Below are 26,031 nucleotides of genomic sequence, written 5' to 3'. Positions count from 1 at the left end.
CTTGCTGTGAATCATCTCTTTTAATACCCACAGCCACTGTAGTGTGATTCCTATTTTACAGACGAGAAAACAGGACCAGAGAGGCTAATGGACGTGTCCAAGGGCACACACCCAGGGGAGAGCCAGCGAGGTGTCCACCTATCCTGGCAGCCTTGATGGCAGAGGTGGGGCTCTAACCACAAGGCTGTACTTTTAACAGTTGACAGGGCAGTGCAGCCACTGGACCCACGGGTGTCTGTCTCACTCCCGGGAGCCACAGGGTGAGCTGCACCCTGCCCTCCTCGGAGACCTGGGCGGGCCCCAGGCCTGGGAGGTCAGGAGCTGCTCTGAGCTTCTCCTCCTACCTGACCTGGGCCTGGCTTACCTGTCAGCCTCCTCCCCCCACCACCGCCCCTGGGGAGTGAGGTGTTGGTGGGTAACTTGGTGATTTTTTTCCTTGGTGATTAGCATATAAACTAAATCATTATACAAAATCAGAAAGGTAGACAAACAGTTCAAACCCTCTGAAGTCTCTATACTCAGACAAAACCCCTCTTGACATCCGGATATATTTCCTTCTAGTCTCCAGTGTAGGGTGCCAGGTACAAGTCTCCCTTTCTGCATGACAGTATCAGTATTTTTCTCTTGAGCACAGAGCCGGTATCTGTGCTGTCTAGACCAGTGACTTTTCCAAATAAACGGAATTTATGCTTCTCTGAAATAAACAGTTGGCTGCAGCAGCACATAAGGTCTAGCCCTGAACTGATTGAAACTTGAAAAAAAAAAAGTTTTTAACTTCCTCTTTTCCTCTAAACAGAGAGTAAATATAAACCCAAGAAAGGCCCAGTTGTTCCTGCCAGAAACAGGACTGAACAATGTCATGTGAGGTTGTATGGGCTGAAGGATAACGTGAAACAATTGACATGCAGTCAGGAATGACAGATCTGATCACCCTCTGGGTTCAGACTTGTGTCAGCGATGGCTCCCATTTGTCTCCCCCTAAGCTCCTCCCATCGAAGCCCAGCCTATAGGAGAGCTTGGCAGGAGCAGTGCCCCCCAACCGCCCCCCCCCCCCCAGGCCCTTTCAAAGCCCACGTGGTGTCAGTATTACTTGAGAGTGAGTCCCTTTGGATGAGAAAACTGCTGGTGACTGGTTCAGTGTTTCTTTTTCCTGACACGTCAGATGCTCAGGAAACAAACAAGTAAACATGTAAGCGTTTTGTAGGTGATTAGGCGTTACGCAGAGTTTGGTTGGCCACCTCATGTGTATCCAAACTGGGGCAACTTTTGAGAATGATGAGGGTGTGAGCTGGGAGCAGGTGCGAGCCGGGCCGGCCCAGGCAACCCTGGACATGGACACGTGGCCGCACCAGCGGGGCTCTGCCTGCCCGCCGCAGGCCTGGCAGTAGCAGCGAGCCAGTGTGACGGGAGACTGGCCACCCTCCTCCGGCCGGGTGTACCCGGCGCGGGCATCCAGAGGTGGTGATAGGACCACGGGCAAGCCCAGAGCTGGAGGACGGCTCCCGTCTGGCACAGGGGTTCTGAGCCGCTGGCGGAGGGGCTGCAGGAGCATCACGTCAGGGGCCTTGCCGCTGAGGAGGGGGAGTGTGATGCCTGGTAGCCAGTGCTTGCCCTGGGCACAAGGCAGATGGGCAGACGTCGTGCATTAGCCAACCCTTCACACATCACATGACCTCCGGCCTCAGGTGGCTCGATGTGAAGTAAAGAGGTTGGACGGGATGCCGTGGGTGCCTGGGCCCCGCCCTCTCCCCCTGACCCAGCCTGAGCTGCAGAGGGGCCTGCTCTCCCCGCGGTGTGTGCGGGACTCCTCCGCCCGCATGTGGCCACGGAGGGCGCCTTTGCAGATGCGCTCGAATTTGCTCTCCAGGTAACAGCCACTTAACTTCCTGTTCCGGAAGAGGGTATGAACCAGTGGCCATGATTTGGGAAACGATTCCTGCCCTGAATAATAATATCCCTTTATTTTATAGGTAATCCAAGATTTTATTTTACAGATTAGTTTTATATAACAAAAATTATATAATAAATATAATATAAATAATCTGATGTTTTTATTTTATTATTATTTTTAGATTGAGTTTATTGGGGTGACACTGGTTAATAAGGTTATGTAGGTTTCAGGTGCACATTTCTATGATACATGATGCGTCTATTGCATTGTGTGCCCACCACCCAAAGTCGAGCTTGGTTGATTGTTCCCTTACTACTTGTTAACCAGCATCATATTTGCCTTCTGTCTGTCAGCAGAGGTTGGGAGAACAGGTCCATTCTCTTATCAATATTTTTACTTGTGAAAAAGTTGGTAGCCCCAGAGGTTGAAATGAATAATTCATGACTAGTTTTTAAATGATCCTATTCATGATTTTTAAGGATCCTTTGAAAACAGGACATCTAGTACTCTCTTAATTGGACCAAGCGAATAAGAAGTACATGGTCCACCTTTGGGCTGTTTCAGGCTTTACGAAGCCAGTGTTTTCTTGAATTTCTTGGTTTTCATGTGTCTTGGGTTTTGTACTTCTCTCTCGTGAATCATAAGAATCCCAGTGTAACTTTCTAAGATCTTAATACCAGGAGGTCATTTTGCCCTAAGGGAACCTTCAGAGCTCCTACTATAATTAGAGAGGTTGGTGGGAGCAGCTGAGGCCTCTAAAGGTTTCAGTGTTACATTGTTGTTGTTTATTTTAAAACTAGAGGCCTCGTGCATGAAATTTGTGCACAGGTAACGGTCCCTAGGCCTGGCCTGTGATCAGGGCCATCTTCCCCAGCTGCCAGCAGCTGGCCCCGCCCCCCACTGCCACCCACCCCCGATTCCCCATTTGCCATTGGACGATCAGAGCCTGCCGGCTGCGGGGAGGGACCGAGAGGTGGTCAGTGCATCTCATAGACACTGATTGAGCAGTCGTTCGGTCAATTTGCATATTACTGTTTTATATATATATATACTAGAGGCCCAGTGCACAAAAATTTGTGCACTCGGCGGGGATAGAGGGTCCCTCAGCCCGGCCTGTGCCCTCTTGCAGTCTGGGACCCCTCAGGGGATGACCACCTGCTGGCTTAGGCCTGCTTCCCGGGGGGTTGGGCCTAAGATGGAAATCAGACATCCCTCTGGCAGCCCGGCAGCCCTCAGGGGATGTCCACTTCCCAGCGGGGAGCAGGCCTAAACTGCAGTCGGACATCCTTAGCGCTGCTGAGGAGACAGGAGAGGCTCCCACCACCACGGCTGTACTGGCAGCCATCAGCCTGGCTTGTGGCTGAGCAGAGCTCCTCCCATGTGAGAGCGCTCTGACCACCAGAGGGCAGCTTCTGCATCGAGCGTCTGCCCCCTGGTGGTCAGTGTGTGTCATAGTGACCAGTCATTCCCAGTCTTTCTGCTGTTAGGGTCAGTTTCCTTATTACCCATTTACTATATAGGATAGAGGCCTGGTGCACGGGTGGGGGCCGGCTGGTTTGCCCTGAAGGGTGTTCCGGCTCAGGATGGGGGTCCTGCTTGGGTGCCTGGCCAGCCTGGATGATGGGATGATGGCTGTTTGCAGCTGGTCACACCCCCTTCAGGGTGGGGGTCCCCACTGGGGTTCCTGGCCAGTCTGGGTGAGTGGCTGAGGGCTGTTTTCAGGCTGGTGGGCGACTGAAGCTCCCAGCCTCTCCTTTTTTTCTTTTTTTTTTATTCTGGGATTAATTTACCTTCTATAGCTGTCATTGGAGCTGAGAGCAGGCTCCAGCTCTGAGGCCGTTGCCAGCTGAAAGCAGGTACCTGGGTTTGTTTAGATTCTATAATTGAAACTCTGTTGCCATCACTGGCCGCTCTAAGCTCTGAGGCCGTGCTGGCTGAAAGCAGGTTTCTGGGGTTTGTTTAGGTTCTATAATTGCAACATTGTTTCATCTGGAGCTCAGAGCTGAGCTGCGGCAGGCGGGGAACGTTGACTTCCTCCATCACTGGAGTAAGCAAGCCTCATGTTCATGTTCGCTTCAGCTGCCTGGCTGCCGGCCGCCATCTTGGCTGGCAGTTAATTTGCATATCTTGCTGATTAGCCAATGGGAAGGGTAGTGAAGTTATGGTTAATTACCATGTTTCTCTATTATTAGATAGGATATATAAAACACTGGATTGGGAATCAGAAGATTTGTATTCTACTCATGGTTCTTTCTCTAATAGTCATATGTTTGGCTTTGGGAAAGTCCTGGCCTTAGTTTCTTTGTCTGTAAAATATCTCTAAATTCTTTCAAGCTCTGACATTCTAAGAGAGCACCCCAGATATCTTGTGTCAATCCTTCTCAACCCATGGGATCTGGTTTCAAATAGTACCTGCCTTCCACCAACTCCTGAGTTCCCACCCAGTGTGGTGGTAGTAGCTTCAGCGTTGACCAGGTCTGAGAAACACATCTGGAGTTCTGCCTAGGGGTCAAAGGTACTTTCCCCAAGGGTGTCATCTTCTGGGATCTCCACGAACTGCATTTTAGGCACACAGAGCCCCTCTGGCTTTTCTCTGTGTGCCCCTTTTACAGCCCCCTGAGCCTATTTCAGAGCAAGGGGAGCACACCCTGCAGACCCCGTGTTTGTTCTGCTCCGTGGTGTGCTGGAGCCCCCCTTGGCCTCCCTTAGAGGTGCCGCTTTAGCAAATGGCCTGGGTCCTCCCCAGGCTCATGTTTTATGGAACTCCACAATCACATCTGGGTCTAGCAAGTCTGTTTCCCAACGGTGGGCCCCAGAGGTTGGGTGCAGTCGACACAGAGACCACAAACGTTCTTTTTTTTTTTTTTTTTTAATATATTTTATTGATTTTTTACAGTGAGGAAGGGAGAGGGATAGAGAGTTAGAAACATCGATGAGAGAGGAACATCGATCAGCTGCCTCCTGCATACCCCTCACTGGGGATATGCCCGCAACCAAGGTACATGCCCTTGACCGGAATCGAACCCGGGACCCTTCGGTCCGCAGGCCGACGCTCTATCCACTGAGCCAAACTGGTCAGGGCCACAAACGTTCTTAAGGAGGGAATTCCTACATGCAGTCAACAGCCTCTGTGTGGGTAGTCAGGCTCGGCCTGTGGAGGAAACCTGTTCTGGTATCCGAGACCGACAAGACGAAGAGAAAGAGGAAGTGAGCGCAGAAGTATCAAGACAAAAAGCCAGGCAGAAATTCAGGTCAGCTGGGACCAGTCAACCAACCAATCATGGTGAAACAGCGGTCTCTAAAAGAGAGGGTCGCTTCTGTCCCAGGGGTGAGCAAGATGGCTTATTGAGTTTGGGAAAGAAAATGTAGGATTCAGATTTCTTTAAAAAACCCCGTTAACTTTTTTATACAATACACCAGTATTGTGAACTTCTCTTAGCTCTACTTCCCATTTTTTACCACCTGGCCGAACTGCTACTTGGGATATTGCAGCGGCCTTTTGACAAGTCCTCCCCATCCAGTCTTGGCCCTTCCACTCTACTTAGAGTGATGGATCTCAGGACATGCCACTTAAAAAAAAAAGATTTTTATTTTTAGGGAGTGAGGAAGGGAGAGGCAGAGAGAAACATTGATGTGAAAGCAAGACATCCATCCTGCACACCCCTACTGGGGATCGAGCCCACAAGCCTGGCATGTGCCCTGACTGGGAATCGAACCTGCAGCCTTTTAGTGCATGGGATGGATGCCCAAGCAACTGAGCCACACCGACCAGGGCTCGTGCTGCTTCTTGATCCAAAACCCTCCCATCGCACCCAGAGTAAAACCCAGTCATGGAGCTCCTCCACTCACCTGCCCCGCCGTGCCTCCTCCACTGCCTCCCTGGCTCCTTGGCACAGCTCACGGGCCTCCTCACTGAACATGCCAGGTGTACACCCTGCTGTTCCCGCTGCCTGTGAGACTTCCCCAGATGCACACGTGGTCCACTCTCACTCTCAGATCTTTACTCGAATGTTACCTTTTCAGTGAGTGCTTCTCTGGCCTCTCTATTTAAAATGCCCACTCTACATTCTCTGTTCCCTTTTCTTTATTTTTTCTCCACAGTACATATCCCTTACACCATATTTTTCATCCTTTTTTTTTTTTTTAAAAAAAACACCAAAACAACTTACGTGTAGGAGAGATACAAATCACCAGGCAGAGGTCTTTATTATTGTTGTGTTAGCCTTGGTTCAATCCCTCTGTATCTTCAGCACTCAGAATAGTAAGGGGCACATAGGAAATGCTCAATTAATATTTGTTAAGTGACAAGTAAATATGTATGTGTGTATGTACAGGTTCAAATGCTTTTTACTCAGGAGGTGCTCAGACCAAAAAAAAAAAAAAAAAGGGAAACACTTCTGTAAACAGAGCTTTCATCTGTATACTGGAATACAGCATTTCCAATTAGGGAAAATTCAGAGAAAAATTTCTGCCCCATCGAAAGATCAAAGATCACATCCTGTCTTCGTTTCTGGTTATATTCCTCGCTTTTGAAGTTGAGCTTTTGGTGGTGGGGATGGGTTAGCACTGTAGTTAGTTCTGAGCAAGTTCCATTTCTTCCCAGGGGAAATTTTGGGGTGACGCTAGGGAAAGGGAGGTGTTCATCCTATACATTATGGGAAGGGACATCACACCCATGGCAAGGTGGATCTCCTAGGTACTTAGGCATTCAAGGAGTGTTGAATGAACTCCATCTCCATGGCAACGACCCTGCTGGAGCCCTCTGCTCCCCCTCTTTCCAAAACGGGTAAGGACAGGTAAGAACGGGGACAACTAAAATAGTCAGAAGCCACATGGAGGACTGCGAATGAGGAGACAAGACAATACTCACACTTGATGTGCTTTAACCCTAACATCTCTGTGAGAGAGTGGCCGTCATTCCATTCACAGGAAAATGAGAATTGAGAGATGAAGTAATTCACTCAGGGTCACAGGTCTCTGGGATTCACGTGTGGGCAAGGTCGACTCCAAGGTGGGCATTCTGAGCTGTGGCGCTTCTGGCCCCCTGAGCTAGTATTACAGGAGGCCCTTCCCTCCTGGAGCTCATGGTCTTGTTAGAGAGACTATTGCGTGTCCTGTGCATGGAAGGACCCGTCACGTCTTTACTGATACACGTGACATACGAAACAGCTTTCAAACAGGCAGAGTGCAGGTTAGACAGCATTTGCGTACCGATAGGGACTACAGGGATCCAGAGATGGGTAGTTACTAAGACAGTCTTCAGAGCCCGGCCCGGGTGGCTCAGTGGTTGAGCGTTGACCTATGAACCAGGAGGTCATGGTTCAATTCCCGGTCAGGGCACATGCCCAGGTTCTGGCTCGGTCCCTAGTACGAGGCAACCAATCAGTGATTCTCTCTCATCATTGATGTATCTATTTTTCTCCCTTTCCCTTCTTCTCTGAAATAAATAAAAATATTTTTTTTTTAAAAAGAAAAGAAACATCTATGTGAGAGAAACACATTGATTGGTTGCCTCTACACGTGCCCAGACCAAGGCCAGGGATTGAGTCTGCAACCGAGGTACATGCCCTCGACCGGAATCAAACCCCGAGACTTTTCAGTCCCCAGGCCGACGCTCTAGCCACTGAGCCAAACTGGCTAGTGCTAAATCTTTTTAAATAAAAAATTACTTAAAAAAATCCAGACTATTGGGAATCTACAGAAAAAATGATCTCATTTTTTAAAAAAGTCAATTACAAGAAAAAAAAAAGATGGAGGAGAAAATATAGATTAAATGAGAAGACATAAACTAATTCAAATGAGTAGATTTGGATTCTGATCCAAACAAACTTGAAAGATACTTCTCTGAGAGAATTGGAGATATTTGAATGCTGATTGGATATTTGATGAATATGGAAGGGTAGCTATGTTTGAAAAGAGTTCTTATCTTATAAACAAAAAAACAAAACCACAAAACCTTAGCATTTGCCCAGGGCACCTAAACACCAGTGACTCACTGTTTCTGGAAGGGACTTCTCTAACTCTTCACCTCTTCCTGCTGTCTCTGTGGCCCTTCTAACGCCCCACTGTCTCAGGTCCCCCCGCCCCCCCCCCCCCCCGGTTTCACTGTCCCCAGCTTTAAACGTCCACCTGGACTCGCGCTGTGAAATCTTTCTTACACAAAGCCAAGAACCCACACACTACCAGCTGGCCTAGATGGCCCGCACAGGGCCAGGCCCTCTTTCCGAAAACATTAGATTCCTTTTGGTCAGAAAAGCACACAATTCTGCTAGTTTTGTTGCCTACAGAGTATGTTCTGAGTTAGTTGTGAGGTTCACCCATCTGTTGATGTAGTTTAAGTAGCTCTCATAACTCAAGTCCGGTATTTGAGCATCTGCCTGAAAATGGTGTCTTGTCTGCCGTTAGGAAAACCTAGATTTGGCTCTTCTTGTGACCCATTTCATTGTAAGCTGTCTCCGGGGGAGTTTGCATATTAGAGTTGCCAAAAATCACTGTTACATTAACTTTCTAACCATGTTTCTATCTAAACTGGGTCGTTTCTAAATAGAGACAGTGAGCAGGTATAAGGTCTCAATGTTAAGGGCCCGGCTGCCACGCCTCTCTTTTTACCTGACAGGAAGTGGGTGTTGGTGGCTGCACCCTCGGATTTCAGTGCTGTGTCCGGCAGCTGAAACGCCGCCCTTGATTCCTACGAGTGTGACACTCTTCCCTGTCCTATTGAATGGAATCCGGATTACCAGTAAGAGTAGACTGTAAGCTGGAGAAGTGGCCAGCCGCTACCTGAGTCCGTGATATTGTCACGACTAATGTAGAAGCCTGTGCCGGGGATTTTAGGTACTTTGGCGACACAGTATAAATATTCCTTGCGGTCCTTGAGGCAAGTGTGACATTCAGTTGCTGATGCTCCTCTTCTTAGCAGCCAAGGAGAAATAGTCTTGTTTTGAGGAGCTCTGCTTTTTAGCAAGCAGTCTTTTCTTTTTTTAATCTTTTTTTATATATGTATTTTTATTGATTTCAGAGAGGAAGGGAGAGGGAGAGAGAGAGATAGAAACATCAATGATGAGAGAGAATCATTGCTCGACTGCCTCCTGCACGCCCCCCACTGGGGATCAAGACACAACCCAGGCATGTGCCCTTGACCAGAATCGAGCCGGGGACCCTTCAGTTTGCAGGCCAATGCTCCATCCACTGAGCCAAACCGGCTAGGGCTAGCAAGCAGTCTTATATCAAGGCCCCCGGTTACTCTATCACTATATATTTAATATTTTAAAATATCGTGGCATCTTACTGAACCATTTCCCGAAGTACTACATGGGAGTGGCATGGTTACGAGAAGACTGAAGTGATGCTTGGAGGTCTGGACTATAGTCACATCTGTGCTCTCATGGCCTGTGTCTTCCTGAGACACGACTTGCCTCGACTGTAAAATGGGTATCACAGTAATTGCTTTGTGGGGAAGTTGTGACCATCATGTGGGAAAAAGAAAAGTCTTTGTACAGCAAATGGCCCGTGGTAGGCACGCAATAAATAGTCCTTGAATCTCTAGTTGGTTCCTCACTTGTCAAATTAAAGAGGCTAGTTATTGCCCTGACGGGTTTGGCTCAGTGGATAGAGCGCCATGGACTGAAAGGTCCCGGGTTCGATTCCGGTCGAGGGCATGTACCTTTGTTGCGGGCTCCATCCCCAGTAGGGGGCATGCAGGAGGCAGGTGATCAGTGTATTCCTCTTATCGATGTTTCTAACTCTCTATCCCTCTCCCTTCCTCTCTGTAAAAAAATCAATAAAAAAATATTTAAAAAAAGAGGCTAGTTATCTAGGGTCAATTTCAGCTCTATGAGGATATGGTTTTTATTATTTTTTTGTTTTCAATTTATGTCCATTTGTCAGGCCTTCTTTCTCTCTAGCTTAGACAACATTGGTAGGAGGTGTCCCTGCTTGTTTTATTTTTGTGTGAAATCTCTGTACTTTGGTTTGAATTGTAGCATTAAAAAACCACAATTACAGCATTTTGCTTCCTACAATTTGAAGAGGGGCATTTCTCGTTCATTTTGATTTTAACAAACCAGTTGACTCAGTTAATTTGACTGAAGAATAAATGTGTGTGGAAAAAATTCTGAGGAGTTTGCAGTCATCCTTGACCTAAGTTGTCAGAAAGAACTGAAAACGAGTTGTAAGAAGGCCACTTCCTCTTCACAGAAGTATAAAACCACGTCTTTTTGAGGAAGTGTCTAAGAGCAAGATAGTTGCTAGAGCAATTTTCACAACAAAATCATCAGGGCAGAATTTCTGAAAAACACTGGTGTAAAATTTCAAGCCTTGAGTGAGTCTGTGAATGAATATAGAAAGTCATAAATTTCTCTGGAAAAAAAAAGTGATTAAAAAAGTCAGAGGAAGGATCCTTTGTAAAAAGCCATTTTAATTTGGAGTCTTTTTTCTCTTAAAATTATAGCGTGCTGTTGAAAGAGGAGGTTGGTTAAACATGCCTGGATACGTATGTGTACTTTAATTCTAAAATGTATTTCAGGGCGAGGTTGTACCCAGCTAAGGTGGAGGGCAAAAGAAAAAGGGTCACAGAAAAATGAACATGAAAAACCTGAGTAGAATAAAGAAAGAAAAATAGGAGGAGAGAAACATACGTACTTTTTAAAAAAGGGAGAAGGAGCTAGGAGTGGGAGGGAGGTTGACCGCATTACGTTTGAGGTGCATGTACAGATGCTCTTGAACCTTAAGCTGAATTGGTATTCCCCACTAGACTGTTCTTTAAAATGATTTACTTTTAAAAATAGGTTTTTACTGATTTCAGAGAGAGGAAGGGAGAGGGAGAGAGAGAAACATCAATGATGAGAGAGAATCATTGATCGGCTGCCTCCTGCACACCCCACACTGGGGATCGAGCCTGCAGCCGGGCATGTGCCTTTGACCAGGAATTGAACCTGTGACCTCCTGGTTCATAGGTTGATGCTCAACCACTGAGACACACTGGCTGGGCTAAAATAATTTTGAATAATGTTGATCACTGCTCTTGAGCCACACTGATTCTATTTCTTGGAGTTCCAGGATGGGAAGAGCCAGAGTGGAGGTTGTACTTAAGTGGAAGAGAAATGACCAGAGCTGTGTACCCAGGAGGCTGGAAGGACTCAGGCCTCCGGTGGCCAGGCCAGCCTTCGGGGGGACCCCTTCCCCCCAGCTCCCTCCCCCCGCGCCCCCCTCCCCCCCCCCCCCGACAGAAACCTCACAACCAGTGTAGGGGGTTTATGTGGCCTAAAAGCAGTTTTTACATTTTTAAGTGGTTGAAAGAAATCAAAAGAACAATCTTTTGAGACTGATGAAAATGATGTGAAATTCCAATTTCAGTGTGGATACATAAAAGTGTATCAGTGCACAGCGTCCGTCCTTTCCTTACGTAACGCGCGTGGCTGCTCTCCTGTATGTCCCTCAAAGCTGAAAATACTCGCTGGCATTTTCAAGAAAAAGATTGTCAACTGCTGCTCTAACCCAGCCCAGACGGGGGGCCACGGCCTCAGAGACTGAGGTGCACACTCTGATAGCCTGAGTGTTACCTAAGCTGCACTTGACCTAGGTCAATTGGACTGAGGGGGAATTCTTGCTTCTATTATTTTCTCCAGGAGAAAGTAGAAGCTTAGTTAGCTTTTACGGTGTGCTTTTACTTTTTTTTTTTTTTTTTTTTTAAAAAATCCTCTTTAAAACAATAGTTTGTTTGTATTCAGGTTTTTTCCGATCCCTCTAGGAATCACTGTAGAGAAGGAAGCCACGTGTTTATGTTTTAAATCATTTGCCTTTTAAACGGGATTCGTGAGCTCCAGATGTGGACTCAGGAACAATGAAAACGCACCTTCGCCGCTCTCAGCGAGCCAGGGTGGGAGGACGGCTTTTCCTCTTCCATCTGAGAGCCAAACGGAAGCCTCCGTATTTCCGAGTGTGTGCTAAAAATACTACTTTTCGTTTTTTTGAGTCGAGACTCTAGATCAGTGATGGCGAACCTATGACACGCGTGTCAGAGGTGACACGCGAAATCATTTTTTTTGGTTGATTTTTCTTTGTTAAGTGGCATTTAAATATATAAAATAAATATCAGAAATCTCAGTCTTTGTTTTACTATGGTTGCAATATCAAAAAATTTCTCTATGTGACACGGCACCAGAGTTAAGTTAGGGTTTTTCAAAATGCTGACACGGCGAGCTCAAAAGGTTCGCCATCACTGCTCTAGGTTGTCATGGGGATGGAAGTGGCTTTAAGTTTATGGGGAGTCAATTTAAACAAATACATCTTTAAAGATACACTTAATTATACAGATGGAAATGATAAAGTTAAAAATGAATATCAGTCGTATCTAGTCACCTAATGTTTCTCATTATTCTAGAAAGTTCTGAAGCCAAGTGTGGTAATTTCTGTGTGAGTTATAGGTTTGGGGGGCGGGGAGGGAGGAAAAGGGAGAGAAAGAGAGGGAGCTTGTGTGTGTGGTTTCCGGTGTTCACGTCCCTGTAACTATGAAGAGCATCGGCCGCCCCCTCTTGCTCGTCCAGAGCCCCCTGAGTTATTCTAAACTCCTTCTCGGCCTGGAGTGCCTTTTGATCTTGGGAGAAGATGGGCATCTTGAACTGGTTAGTGAGGGGCAGAAGGGAGGTCAGGCAACACATGTCATCCTTCATCTAAAAAGGTAGCTCCCTTTTTCTCTTCTGACCTTCCAGAGAGAGAGAGATTCAGGACTGAGACACTGTGGATAAAGAAGGCTTGTAAAGGAACTCATGTAGGACGTGACTTTGGAAAACGACGACTCAGGACCTCCGCTGTCGAAAACCTGCCCCATTTCCTGACAATATCACCAATGACCGGGGAGACAGGGCGGACGCTGGAATCCCCACTTGTCAGAGGGGAAAACCGAAGCCAGTGCTTAACTAGCTTGTTGGCTCTTAGTGGGGGCAGAGCTCTTGGTTTTTCATTTGCCTTCACTTATTTATTTATTGACTGGTTTTTAGAGAGAGAGAGAGAAATTTGTTGTTCCCCTTATTTATGCATTTGCTGGTTGATTCTTGTACGTGCCCTGACCAGGGATCGAACCTGCAACCTTGGCATATCGGGATGACGACGCTCTAACCTACTGAGCACTTGTAGAATCACATGTCATTTCTCCGGTTATATTTAGGTACAGCTGAAGCACCGTGTAAACACCCGGTGATGGAATACTGGTCTGCCGCCCGGGTAATTACGTGGTTCACGTATCATGTCATCTTCGTTATCGCCCACTTCTGAGTTGGTCTAGAAGAGGGAGCCCATTGAGTTCAGGTCCCAAGGGCGTTGCCTCACGGTTCCCCTTCGGGTGAAGTATTTGGGATACACGTACGGAAGGCTGTGGCCCTGCCTTCTTGTTTGAAGACACTTGCAACTGATAATAGCGCTGAAATACTAAGGCTTTCCCACGCCCTCACCCCCAAATGCCTCCACAGTGTGCGCTGTTTTCTTTTTTATTTATTTTTATTTTTTTTACAGAGAGGAAGGGAGAGAGATAGAGAGCTAGAAACATTGATGAGAGAGAAACATCGATCAGCTGCCTCCTGCACACCCCCTACTGGGGATGTGCCTGCAACCAAGGTACATGCCCTTGACCAGAATCGAACCTGGGACCTTTCAGTCCGCAGGCCGACGCTCTATCCACTAAGCCAAACCGGTTATGGCCTGTTTTTTTTTTTTAGAACTTCGGGAGAAGTCGCTGGAGTTACTGTCCGAAGGGAACGTTGTCACAGAACTGCCCAGTCACTAGACGTGTCTGTTGCAGCTGGATTTAGTGAGCACTTTCATTTTTCTTCTTCATGGAAGGGGTGAGCATCTTCCCTGAGCCTCTCACTTCTGGTTTTAATCCGTTTTTAGCCCCCTGATTAGCATGTGACTTAAAAAGGTTGGAGCTAAGCCATTTATTTGCTCTTCCCTTAAAGGGGAAAATGTTTCCACCGCTACTTTTTTCCCCCTCTTTTGTTAATCCTCATTGGAGGATATTTTTCCATTAATTTTTAGAGAGAGTGGAAGGGAGAGGGAGAGACGGAGAGAGAGAAAGATCGATGTGAGAGAGAGACATCCATTGATTGCCTCAGCACATGCTCCCAACCAGGGCCCCGGATCGAGCCTGCAACTGAGGTACGTGCCCTTGGCTGGAATCAAACCTGGGACCCTTCAGGACACTCTGTCCACTGAACCAAACTGGTTAGGGCAGCACCCCTGCTTTTTAATTTAAAAATTAAAAAAAATATTGATTTGAGAGGGAAAGAGAAAGAAACATTGATTTGTTGTTCCACTTATTCATGCGTTCACTGGTTGATTCTTTTTAAAATATATATTTTTATTGATTTCAGAGAGGAAGGGAGAGGGAGAGATAGAAACATCAATGATGGGCTGCCTCCTGTATGCTCCCTACTTGGGATCGATCCCGCACCCTGGGCATGTGCCCTGACCGGGAATTGAACTCTGACCTCCTGGTTCATAGGTCAACCCTCAACCACCGAGCCATGCCAGCTGGGCATCATTGGTTGATTCTTGTGTGTGCCCTGACCGGAGATTGGACCCCAAACCTTGGTGTATCGAGAGGACTCTCTAACCAACTGAGCTACCCGGCGCCCCAATGCAGGGCCCTGGTTAGCCTCCTGGTAGGTTAGTAGTAACCGGTGAATAGATGAATGAATGATCCGCTGCCAGTTTCTGCTGCTGTGTTTTCTCCTCTCTCACCATCCTTCCCCGTCTTGTACTGTTTACTTTCTTTCTTCCTCCTGGAATCTTTGAAGACAGGCAGGAAAACGTGATTAATTTTTGTTACATAAATAGCCCTGGTTAAAAAGATTGGTGGGAGAACATAGTGACAAGTGTTTTGGTGGATTTTTTTTCTTGGACTTTGTTAAATATGTGTAATCAAGAAGTGTGTGGCTGAGAGCTCAGTGTGTCAGGACATGAATAGCCCTTTAACAGCCCTACCACCCTCCACCCCAGTCAAGGAAATAGTACAGGAGGATGTTTGGTTATCATTTTCCCCCCATATTTGCAGGATTTTAAACTGGCTTTCCCTGGGGCAGCTCTGGAAAGACTTGCATAGGAAATCACTGTTACTGTGGGTTCTTGGTTAGAGTATCTGGCTCAGTCCCAAAGGGCACAGAAGGTGATCCTATCACTGACCCGGGGTGGCCTAAGGGAGGGCCACGCTGGCCCCCTCAGGATGCTCAAGAGCCGCTTGGCAACGTTTACCCCAACCTCCCTCCACCCCTTTCACTCAGCCCCCCCCCTCCCCGCGGACAGCTGTCAGTCTGTTCTCTGTGTCTATGGGTCTGTTTCTATTTCGTAAGACTTGAACATTTGAAGGAAAGTAGAGGGATCTATAATGTCTTTACATATAGTCTCACTTAAAATATCTTCAATTAATGAAGCCAAATAACATTTCTTTCATGGTGTCTGTGTCTCTGTCGGACTGTTCTAGTGAGTCGATACTTGATGGAAAGTTGGTTGTGTGTGTGTGAATGTTCAGACAACGTATTGCGCCAACATTTGAAACTGTATTTGGTGCCCAGGCGATGTCCTCTCAGATATGTCGAATCAGACCCCTATGTGGCCCTCCTTCTATTCCACTCTGTGCAACTGGTCGGATAGGAGCGGGCGGTGAGGATTGCTGTTTCTCATTAGATTTTAAATTTAAATTAGAATTCTGTGTATTTGAAAGCTGATTTCTATCTTGAAAGATGCTGATTCTGCTTTTATAATGGATGCTTGGCAAACCAGTGGCTTGCGGAAGCCCATCTGACTGCCACTTAAACTGAAAATAGATACCGTATCTGCATACGTTACAAAACCAGAGGTGAGACCCCAGATGTAAAATCCACAACGAGGTGCATTTGAATGTGCACGGTGAACGGATTTGCCTGGCTTTTCTGGGAGTGTTCCACCAGCATCAACAGTGGTTCTCCGAAGAGGATGCTGGAATCCGATGCCGGTGCGGCTGGTTCCTCTCGCTCATGTCTAGACCAAACAGAGACACGTCCTCTCTGCCAAGCCTTCTGTGACGTCACAGGCAGGCCCCACAGATAGCGGCTGCTTCTTGCACTTTTCCTTTTCTGGCTGCGGGAGATTTAACCTCTTCCTCAACTGCTGTATCCATTTTTTTTCTGTTGGAGGATATATACTTCTACGTTATTTAGGACATCTAGTGCTATAATTATTTTAAAAAATAGATCTTATTGTGTAGAGAAGTTTTAGGTTCACAGCAAAGCTGAGCAGACAGTATGGAGTTTCCTTACACTGCCCGCCCCTCTCCACCCTCCCCACTGCCTTCACCTGGAACCTGAGCAGCATGTGTGTCAGAATCCATGAACCTCCATCGACTCATCATTGTCCTTCAGAGTCCATAATTCACAATAGCGTTCATTCTTGATGTTGTACCTTCTCTGGGGCTTGACAAATAGTTAATGGCATGTATCCACCATGATACCATCATACAGAGTAGTTTCACTGCCCGGAAAACCCTCTGAGCTCTGCCTATTCACTCCTCCCTCCCCCAACCTCTGATCTTTTAAAAATTATCATTTAATATATTTTTATTGATTTCAAAGAAGAAGGAGAGGGAGAGAGACAAACATCAGTGATGAGAGAGAATCATTGATCAGCTGTGTCCTGCATGCCCCCTGCTGGGGATGGAGCCTGCAACACAGGCATGTGCCCTGACCTGGAATGGAACCGTGGCCTCCTGGTTCATAGGTCGAGGCTCAACCACTGAGCCACGCTAGCCGGGCCCCTGACCTCATTATTGTCTCCACAGCTTTGCCTTTGCCCGCATGTCATACGGTTGGATAGGTTCTTCTGAAAAAGGATGTAATAGGATGAAGGGCATTTGGAATTTTAGGGGATCTTAGCGATTTCCCAGTCTGTGGCCTTTTCATGCTTCTCACACGTGTTCAGCTTCATAGGAACAGAGAGCTTTGCAGTGTTTAAAATCAAGTTAAATATTTCTGGGAGAAATACAGAGTAGTATGAAAAAGGTTAAGTTGGAGGAAGTAGAAAGAAATTCTTTTCATCCTTAGGAACCGCTTGAAGGATTCTGAAGCCAACTTTGGTTGCCATTTTGATGGCATTTAGGGAGATCTTTGGATTGCATACAAAGGGATTGCTCTCAGATGGAGAGAAATTGTATTAAACAGAAATATGCTTAATTGCATGGCAAGGTGGAACCGGACTCCGTTGAGGAAAAGTGGTTTGGAAAGGATACTGACTTTATTTATTTTTTAAAAATATATTTTATTGATTTTTTTACGGAGAGGAAGGGAGAGAGATAGAGAGTTAGAAACATCAATGAGAGAGAAACATCCATCAGCTGCCTCCTGCACACCTCCTACTAAGGATGTGCCCGCAACCAAGGTACATTGGTTGACCGGACTCGAACCTGGGGCCCTTCAGTCCACAGGCCGATGCTCTATCCACTGAGCCAAACCGGGTAGGGCTGTTAGTATCATGGAGACTCCTGTGGAGCAGCCAGTGACTGGCCGCGGACCAGCTCCAGTGGCCAGTGGCAGTGCTCTCCTCCTTGTGCCCAGCTGGCCAGCCTGCTCCTTTGCTGTAACGTTGGGGTGCAGCGCTGTCAGACTCGCCCAGGGTCAGAACCGAGACCCAGGCACTGGTGTGGGAGATGAAAGGGCTGAATTCCTTCCGCCAGCGCTCAGTGATAAAACCGGAGGCCTTGATTTTGTCAGCGGTGACCACACCGAAATCTCCACTCTTGCAGAATCTGATACTATTATAATTTTATTGATTTCTCTAATGTATGGGTTCTCTCTCAGTCACACGTGGGGGTCTGTTTCCCTTTTCTGTAATCTGTTCCACCAGGGTTTATTTTGCAGGAACGTGTGATGGGGGCATGCCTGAGATGGACAGACAGGCCAAGTCTCTTAATTATTATTTTATTTATCTATTTATTTATTTTTAAAATATATATATTTTTACTGATTTCAGAGAGGAAGGGAGAGGAAGAGAGAGAGAAACATCAATGATGAGAGGGAATCATTGACTGGCTGCCTCCTGCACGCCCCCTGCTGGATATTGAGCCCACAACCGGGCATTTGCCTTGACTAGAAATCGAACCTTGACCTTCTGGTTCATGGGCTGACACTCAACCACTGAGCCATATTGGCTGGGGCAGGCCAAATCTTTAGGGCTGTGCTGCTCAGCTGTGAACAGCTTAAGAAGCTCTTGGTTATGGAAATAAGTCCTAAAGCCACAGAAGGATGTAGCTTCTTAAGAAAGTAAAAATGTACTTAGCATGTTTATGAGAAAGGAGAGTCATTACCCCGTTAGAGCCCAGCAGTAAAACTCACATTCGCCTAGACCAGTGATGGCAAACCTTTTGAGCTCGGCGTGTCAGCATTTTGAAAAACCCTAACTTAACTCTGGTGCCGTGTCACATATAGAAATTTTTTGATATTTGCAATCATAGTAAAACAAAGACTTATATTTTTGATATTTATTTTATATATTTAAATGCCATTTAACAAAGAAAAATCAACCAAAAAAAATGAGTTTGCGTGTCACCTCTGACACGCGTGTCATAGGTTCGCCATCCCTGGCCTAAACAGTGGTCAGCAAACTCATTAGTCAACAGAGCCAAATATCAATAGAACGACGATTGAAATTTCTTTTGAGAGCCAAATTTTTTAAACTTAAAACTATATAGGTAGGTACATTGTTATTAACTTTATTAGGGTACTCCTAAGGCTTAGGAAGAGCCACACTTAAAGGGGCCAAAGAGCCGCATGTGGCTCGCGAGCCGCAGTTTGCCGACCACGGGCCTAGAACATTCCCTACGGCGTGGCCAGTGGCTTTAGCCCGTGGCTTCCCGCTGCTCCATCACAGGCTGCTGTGTGTGGGTCGCCACCTAGAAGAGGAGCAGGTGGGAGCTCAGTGCCCAGGGAGCGTGTTGTGGCTTCCTACACGCCCCCTGACTGTCTCCTGGCCCCACGTCCCCGCCACGTTCCTGCAGCGGGAGGCCCTGTGGAACTCGCTGATGGACATTTTGCAGTGTGACTCGCCAGGGGCCACAGGCCTTGTGTAACTCAGACTCCTTAGCTTCCACCACTTCCTGCAGCACTGGGGCTGAGGGATCCAACTAGAGATAGTGGGTGACACTCAGCTTGCTCAGGGGAAAGCGTGGAGGTGCGCGTGACCTCGCGTGCCACAAGCCTGGAGTCTCCCTCCTGTCATCTGAAAAAGGCCCTGCTTAGCGAGCAGAAAACAGTCCTGTTGTCTGTCATGCACATCTTCGTATCTTACAACTTAATCTAACATTGTCTCAAGGAATCCTCTTTCTAGAACTGTATTTAAACACACGCATGTAGTTTTTGGCCACATGTGGCCTTCATGTCTTGTTAGATCCTGTGGTAGCAGGTGCTAAGGTTTTAGAGAAATGAATAGGAAGTTTGCAGAAGAGTATATATATATACAGGGTGTTCCCCACCAATGCAGACACCCGTTAACATCTGACCGCTCCATTTTGAAAGTGAACTGTACTTTAATAAGCTCTGCCTTTAGAATCATGCAAAGTGTGTGTACACATGGTTTTGGGGACACCCTGTATATGTGTGTTTATTATACTTTTCCTCCTGAGAATTGGGGAAAGGACTCCCCATTGTTTGGATTTCATGAGGGGGCAGCTTGGACCTGGTCGTAGACTGTGGCTGTCCTGAGGGATGGTAGTTGGAAACCTCAGCACCGAATGCAGGGGAGACGCAGGGAGCCCCAGGGGCCCGCCACAGGCCTGAGGACCTCAGCATCCCCCTGGCGCAACGGGTTGGTGACGTCGGTAATGAGTTTCACTGAGTCCAGCTCAGCGTCACTAGATACAGATGTCTGCCACCTTCGGAGGGACTTTGGAAGGTGATCTTGTACCGAATGAACATGTTGTATTCTTGTTCGGATGAAGCCCGATGGTTTATTTTCCCCCCAGGAAAAAATGTAGCTTTTCAACATTGTGAATTCTGTTAAAGCGTTTTAGTTTTAGTTCCCTGTACCCCTCAATCCAGCAAAGAGACAACATCCTGGACCTTTTGGGGGGATAGTTGTCCAAGTTCCTATTTTTATTTTATTTTATTATTTTACTTTTTAAAAAAATCCTCACCCAAGGATATTTTTTCATTGATTTTTAGAGAGAGTGAAAGAGAGAGAGGGAAAGACAGAGAGAAATATCGATGTGAGGGAAACATGTTGATTGGTTGCCTCCTGCACAAGCCCCAACCAGGGCCCAGGTGGGGGAGGAGCCTGCAATCCAGGTACGTACCCTTGACCCGAAGCAAACGCAGGACCCTTCAGTCCGCAGGCCGACGCTCTATCCACTGAGCTAAACCAGCTAGGGCCAAGTTCCTACTTATTTCTTCCTCTTGGTGAAATGGGAGTGACTTTGCTTAATTAATACCGGAGAACCACTGTCAGCCCTTGTAGAAGGCACCGACGCCCAGGTAAGTCACAGCAAATTTCTTCTGAGGCTGGTAATTTCCAAAGCCAGCACTAGGATGCAGAGTACCAACGCCGATGCATCTAGTAGCAGGTGGGTTTGGAAAATGAGGAAATGATGTTGCTCACGGTGTTGTGAAGGATGGTGTAACGGGGTGTAGTTGGCTGGTATTTCCTCTATTAAAGGGGTGCAGGCAATTTTCTTTCCTTGGAAATGAAGATGTATGTATTTCTCTAAAAGCCTCCTGGGACTTTGAAACTGCTCCTTGCTTGCTTATAACTGTTCCTGGTTTTCTTGCCAGCCATGGAAGGGAAGTTTAAATCTTGCTTCAGTCCACAGTAAACTTTATGCGACGTGACCCTTGTTGGTATCCTAAACCAGTGTTCTAAGACCATGTAAAATGATTCTGATGCAAACATGGGAAGTACAATATCGACCGTGTTTTCAAAGGAAATTTGTTATTCGGAGGGATTAGAGAAAGAAGGCAGGGCAGTTGCTGATGCTGTGTGTCTTAAATGCTAAACTTGGTTTGTAGTGATAGGCTGGTGTGGCGAGGGCAGCGGATAAGGGTTTGAGGCAGAGTCTGCATTTGGATGGAGGTAGTTCAGTCACAGCTGGAGTTGTTGGCGTGGTTTGTTGGCCTGTGAGGCCCTGGGGGCGCATGGCAGACCTTGCCACCCTGGGATGCTGAGAGGTAAAACAGAGAGGAGGTGTGATTTCTGGATTTTTCAAAGGTTGGGAGGAAAGGGATTAGGCCCAGCTTTTCACCTCTTTGACATGTAGGGAGGGAGAAAATGAAGTATGTGAAAGGGAATGAGCAGTAATTGATCTAGGGGGGGGGGGTTAAAACCACAGAAAACGGTTCTTCGGGTGAGAGGAGAAGCCACATGGGCGATTCGTGAAAAGATCTCCTACTTTTGTAGACAGAGGATATGCTATAGAACTCTGAGTTTAGGAATTAAACATATAGCCGCTTCCAAATTACTTTGCAAGTTAGCTGGTGGCATTCTATATTTGTTTGGGAACTTTTATGTTATAATCCTTTCAGATAATTCCCGCGTAGACTTTTTTAGAGGAGGACATGTCATAGGAATATGTTGGTAGAGATGTATTTTTGTGTATGTTTCTAAGCTTCACTTAAATCATCCTCTGCCTACAGGAGAGATTGATGTCTCTTGCAAAAGCACACAGGGACTGGTGAGAGACGCTATGGCCCTTCTCCCATAAGCTCTAGTGAGATCAGCTGTACTAGTTAAATTTTCTAAATAATGGTATTTTTTAAAATCCTCTCTCGAGGATGTTTTTCTTTTTCTTTTTAAATAAATCTTTATTGTTGAAAGTATTACATATGTTCCCCTTTTTCCCCATTGCCCCTCCCACCTCCTCTCCCCTCCCGAAGATATTTTTCCATTGATTTTTAGAGAGAGTGGAAGGGAGGGGGAGAGACACAGAGAGAGAGACGCATTAATGTGAGAGAGACACATTGATTGGTTGCTTCCCTCATGTCCCTGACAAGGGCCTGCAAACTGAGGTATGGGCCCTTGACCGGAATCAAACCCGGACTCTTCAGTCTGCAGGAAGACGCTCTATCCACTGAGCCAACCCGGTCAGGGCTGTACTAGGTAAATTTTCTTACAGTGAGGCCTATTACATTAAAAAAAGCCCATTACGATGCATCCCCTAGGAACAAGCACAGTGGAAAACAACTCCTTTTTCTACCAGTAGATATTTATTGAGTCCTGAAAAGTGTCCTGCCAGTCTTTGTGCCGGGCCCTCGGATACATCTCTCCATGCCTGTCCTACTGACATTTCAGAGTAATCTCCATGTTTCCATATAAAGCCATTCCAGTAGAAAAATTAATAGTGAAGCCATTGCAAGCATGAGGGGCCTTCATAACAATAGTAAATATTTAATGTCTCCCTGCAAAATAATTGTATTCTTAATTAGAAACCCAGCTGTTGAAAGTGCAACAAATTAAGCACTCGGATGACAATTATGATCCAGTAAATATATAACTTAATAATTCATGGGGATGGTTTCTGTAAAAAGATGAATGTGGCGGTGAAGTCATGGGGATCTCCGTTGTTACCACAGTGGGTGTGTGAAATGACGTTTCCCTCTTGCAGCCATTTCTATAGCAGTAACGGAGCAGTGAGGCGGGAGGTCAGCTCGGGCACCGTGCCTGGCTTCTGCAGGTCAGAGTCCTGTCTGATGCTGTTGGATTTTGGAGTGGAGGGATTTGCAATATTGCACTGCTTCCAAGAGTGGCTCGGGGTATCGGTGCATTCTCTATACTCAGCTCAGCTCCAGATAGGGGGGTAGAAGAGAAGGAAAAACCCCGTCAATTGCCCTCGCTCCCCCTTTTGCAGGACCGACTTATGGACAGTGCACTGTATCCCCAGTTCGCTGAAAGGAAGGGAATGTTATGCTTGGAAATATTTTTGTGGGCCTAGCGAGGCCATGTTGTAAACAGAAACAGGGCTTAAGGATTTAATGCAGCCCGGCCAGCGTGGCTCAGTGGTTGAGCATAGACCTATGAACCAGGAGGCCATGGGTTCGATTCCCAGTCAGGGCACATGCCCAGGTTGCAGGCTTGATCCCCAGTGTGGGGTGTGCAGGAGGCAGCCGGTCCATGATTCTCTCTCATCATTGATGCTTCTGTCTCTTTCTCTCTCTCCCTTCCTCTCTGAAATCAATAAAAATATATGCATATAAACAAAGAATTTAATGTAAAGAACATGCTAGTAGTCAACGACTTTTTTTTAAAATATATTTTTTATTGATTTCAGAGAGGAAGAGAGAGGGAGAGAGAGAGATAGAAACATCAATGATGAGAGAGAATCATTGATTGACTGTCTCCTGCACACCCCCTATTGGGGATCGAGCCCACAGCCCTGGGCATGTGTCCTTGACTGGAATCGAACCTGGGACCCCTCGGTCCGCAGGCCAATGCTCTATCTACTGAGCCAAACCAGCTAGGGCGTCAAAGACTTTTTAATCAATGAAGAAAACCAAAATCTTAGCGGGAGAGACTTAGGGACATAGTAGCAAATAGAGAAATGGCAAGGAAGGACAACGTACCTTGGGGGCTGATTGGTGACGTGTGGCTGTTAGTTGGTAAATTAATCTGTTAGTTAGTGACTGAGGAACCCGGGTAGCTGTGTTGGCCGGGTGAGGATCCCTTGGCAGCTTTTACGTTTTGGGGATCAAGTTAACAGCACAGCTCCTAGCCCACCCCACTCCCCCCAGCGAGGCCCGGGGCGCACAGTCTGCAGCCTGGCTCAAGGCTCTGACACCGTGGAGCCAGCTCCCAGCCTCCCGCTTCCCGGAGCTTGTGGTTGGGGCGCAGGTAACTGAAAACAGATGTGCCGAGTGGAAGCTGCTGGTTTTCTCGCTGAGCGGTCGGCGATTTGGGGGCGGGGAGCGAGCGCTGCCTTGACAAGCCCTTTGTGCTTTGGTTACAGGCAGTTTCCCGACCTCAGCAATATTTGCCCGCACTCTGTCCAGATGCTGGCTCCTCTGCTCCTCAGGGGGATGCTGACCTAGTGGAGAGGAGCCGGCCCCTTTTCTTGACGCTGATCTCTTTCTCCCGGGGCCTGTTTCCTGTCTGTAGCCGGCAGGGCCCTGGGGGACCCAGGCTGATTTTCCGACCTCGCACTCGCCTCTCTGAGTCTCCTGTTAAACAGGCATTCGGCACCTGGCAGCCCTGCTCACAGGGGCGATTGCTGCAGGGTGATGTCCGCACACCTTTCAGAGCGTCCTCTGTGCCGGGGGCGGGGGCGGGGGGTGGGGGACAGGTGAGATGGGGAGCAGGTGAGATGTGGGGGCAGGTGAGATAGGGAGAAGCCAGTGCGAGGTCCCCCCCAGGAGCTCCCCGGCCAGCTGGCGGGTGGGGGAGGGGCGGGGATGAGCGCCAGTGCTGGGCAGTGCCCGGGGCTGCCAGCTGCCAGCGATCTCTATCGTGGCAGCCCCGGGGAGAGGCGTCCAGCAGGAAGTTTCCTGAAAAGCGGCTTTGTCCAGGCCATGCCCTGCGAGCTGGGTTTGAAATGCCTCGTGGCAGGAGTTCCACAAGCTGGGAAGGCGGAGGAGGGGGCCCCTGGGTCAGCGGAGCAGGAGGAAGGAAGCTCTGTGCAGGCCCAGGCCTCTGGGAGACGCCTGCGGAGAAGGCAGCACAGGTTTGTGGGGGCCCTTGCAGGTCCCCTGAGGAGTTGGGGTCCGTGGGAGCCACGGGGGACTTTCGATCAGGGCTTGTGATGTGCGCGAAGGAAAGTTTCAGGCCCAGGAAGCTAAGGGTGATGCGGGGAACCATGTCTCATTCACCGCCTGGTCTGGATGGCGCTGTGTGGCAGCCGCTCTCCCCTGAGGGGTGCAGTGCCGGGTGCACGGGCACAGGCGGCCCCCCTGCCCCCCGCACCGTCTTAGGCACCCACCCTCACCGTCTCGTTGCTCAGGAGAGGGCCGTGTTTTACCACCAGCTCCTCTTCCGTCGCCGCGGCGGTATTTTATCAGCCTTTGAAATGTGGGCCGCGTGATGGATATGCGAGCGACTCCTAACTGCAGCCCTGCAAGCTCAGCCCTGCAATCATGTGGTTATGAAATATTACCCAGCCTGAAGCCAGAAGGGAAAACGCAGCCTTTGCGTCTCACCTACTCACAGCACTCGGTCAGAGAGCCGACCCTTCGAGGGGGCGTGGAAAGACCTGAGGGCCGAATGCAAATGAGAATTCCATGTGGTGCGTTCTCCTCTAAGAGTTTTTGGTGTCTTTTTAATTTTTCTTTTTCTTCTTTTTCCTCTTGAATGCTTGCTCCAGACCACACCACCTTTTTTTTTTTTTTCCCTGAAATGTTTCCAAGGCCGAAGGTCTCTGCCTCGGAGATTTGAGGCACTTGCTTGCTGTTGACCCACTTGTGGTCCCGCAGGGAAGGGGAAAGGATGGAGGGAGCGGGATGGACAGAGGGAGCGTCTGGGCTTTTGGTTAACAACAGCGGGGCTTGCCCCGCGAAGCTCTCAGGTGGAATCGAGGGTCAGATAAAGAGCTTCACAGACAAGGAGAAGCTCGAGGAGTTCACCACCAAACCAGGGTTACATGGAATGCGGAAGGGTATTCTTTAAGAGGAAGAAGAAGTGATAAAAACATATGAGCAATAAAATGGCAACAGATGCATATCTAACAACAATCGAATCTAAAAATCAAAATAAACGAACAAGACATCCAAGGAACAAAATAAACTGGTGAATAAAACAGAATCAGAGGCATGGGACTATGGAACAGACTGACGAATCTCAGACGGATGTGGGACGAGATTAACCACAGATCTTACCTGTGGACACAGTCAGTAGGTGGTGAAGGTCTGGGGTGGGGTGGGAACCAGGTGGAGGGGGGCAATGGAGGGAAAAAAGAGGGACATCTGTGATACTTGCAACAATAAAGAATGAAAATCAATCAGTAGCCCTAGCCAGTTTGGCTGAGTGGATCGAGCGTCGGCCTGTGACCTGAAGGGCCCCGGTTCCATTCCAGTCAAGGCTTCTGGCTTGATTGCAGGCTTCTGGCCCTGGTCACGGGGGTGCAGGAGGCAGCCAACCGGTGTGTCTCTCTCCCCGTGGTGTTCCTGTCTCCTCCTCTCCCTTCCACTCTCTAAAAATCAATGGCAAAA

At 47.8% G+C, this 26,031-nt stretch overlaps 1 protein-coding gene across 1 annotated transcript in view; it reads left to right on the top strand.

The window, feature by feature from the left end:
• Positions 1-26,031, top strand: part of ANKRD44 (ankyrin repeat domain 44) — a 221,194-nt gene that overhangs the window by 4,476 nt on the left and 190,687 nt on the right. The window lies entirely within an intron of this gene.

The sequence above is a fragment of the Myotis nattereri genome, assembly GCF_964212035.1.
Source record: "Myotis nattereri genome assembly, chromosome: 7".
Taxonomy (NCBI): Eukaryota; Metazoa; Chordata; class Mammalia; order Chiroptera; family Vespertilionidae; genus Myotis; species Myotis nattereri.
This window is presented reverse-complemented; position numbering and strand designations above follow the sequence as displayed.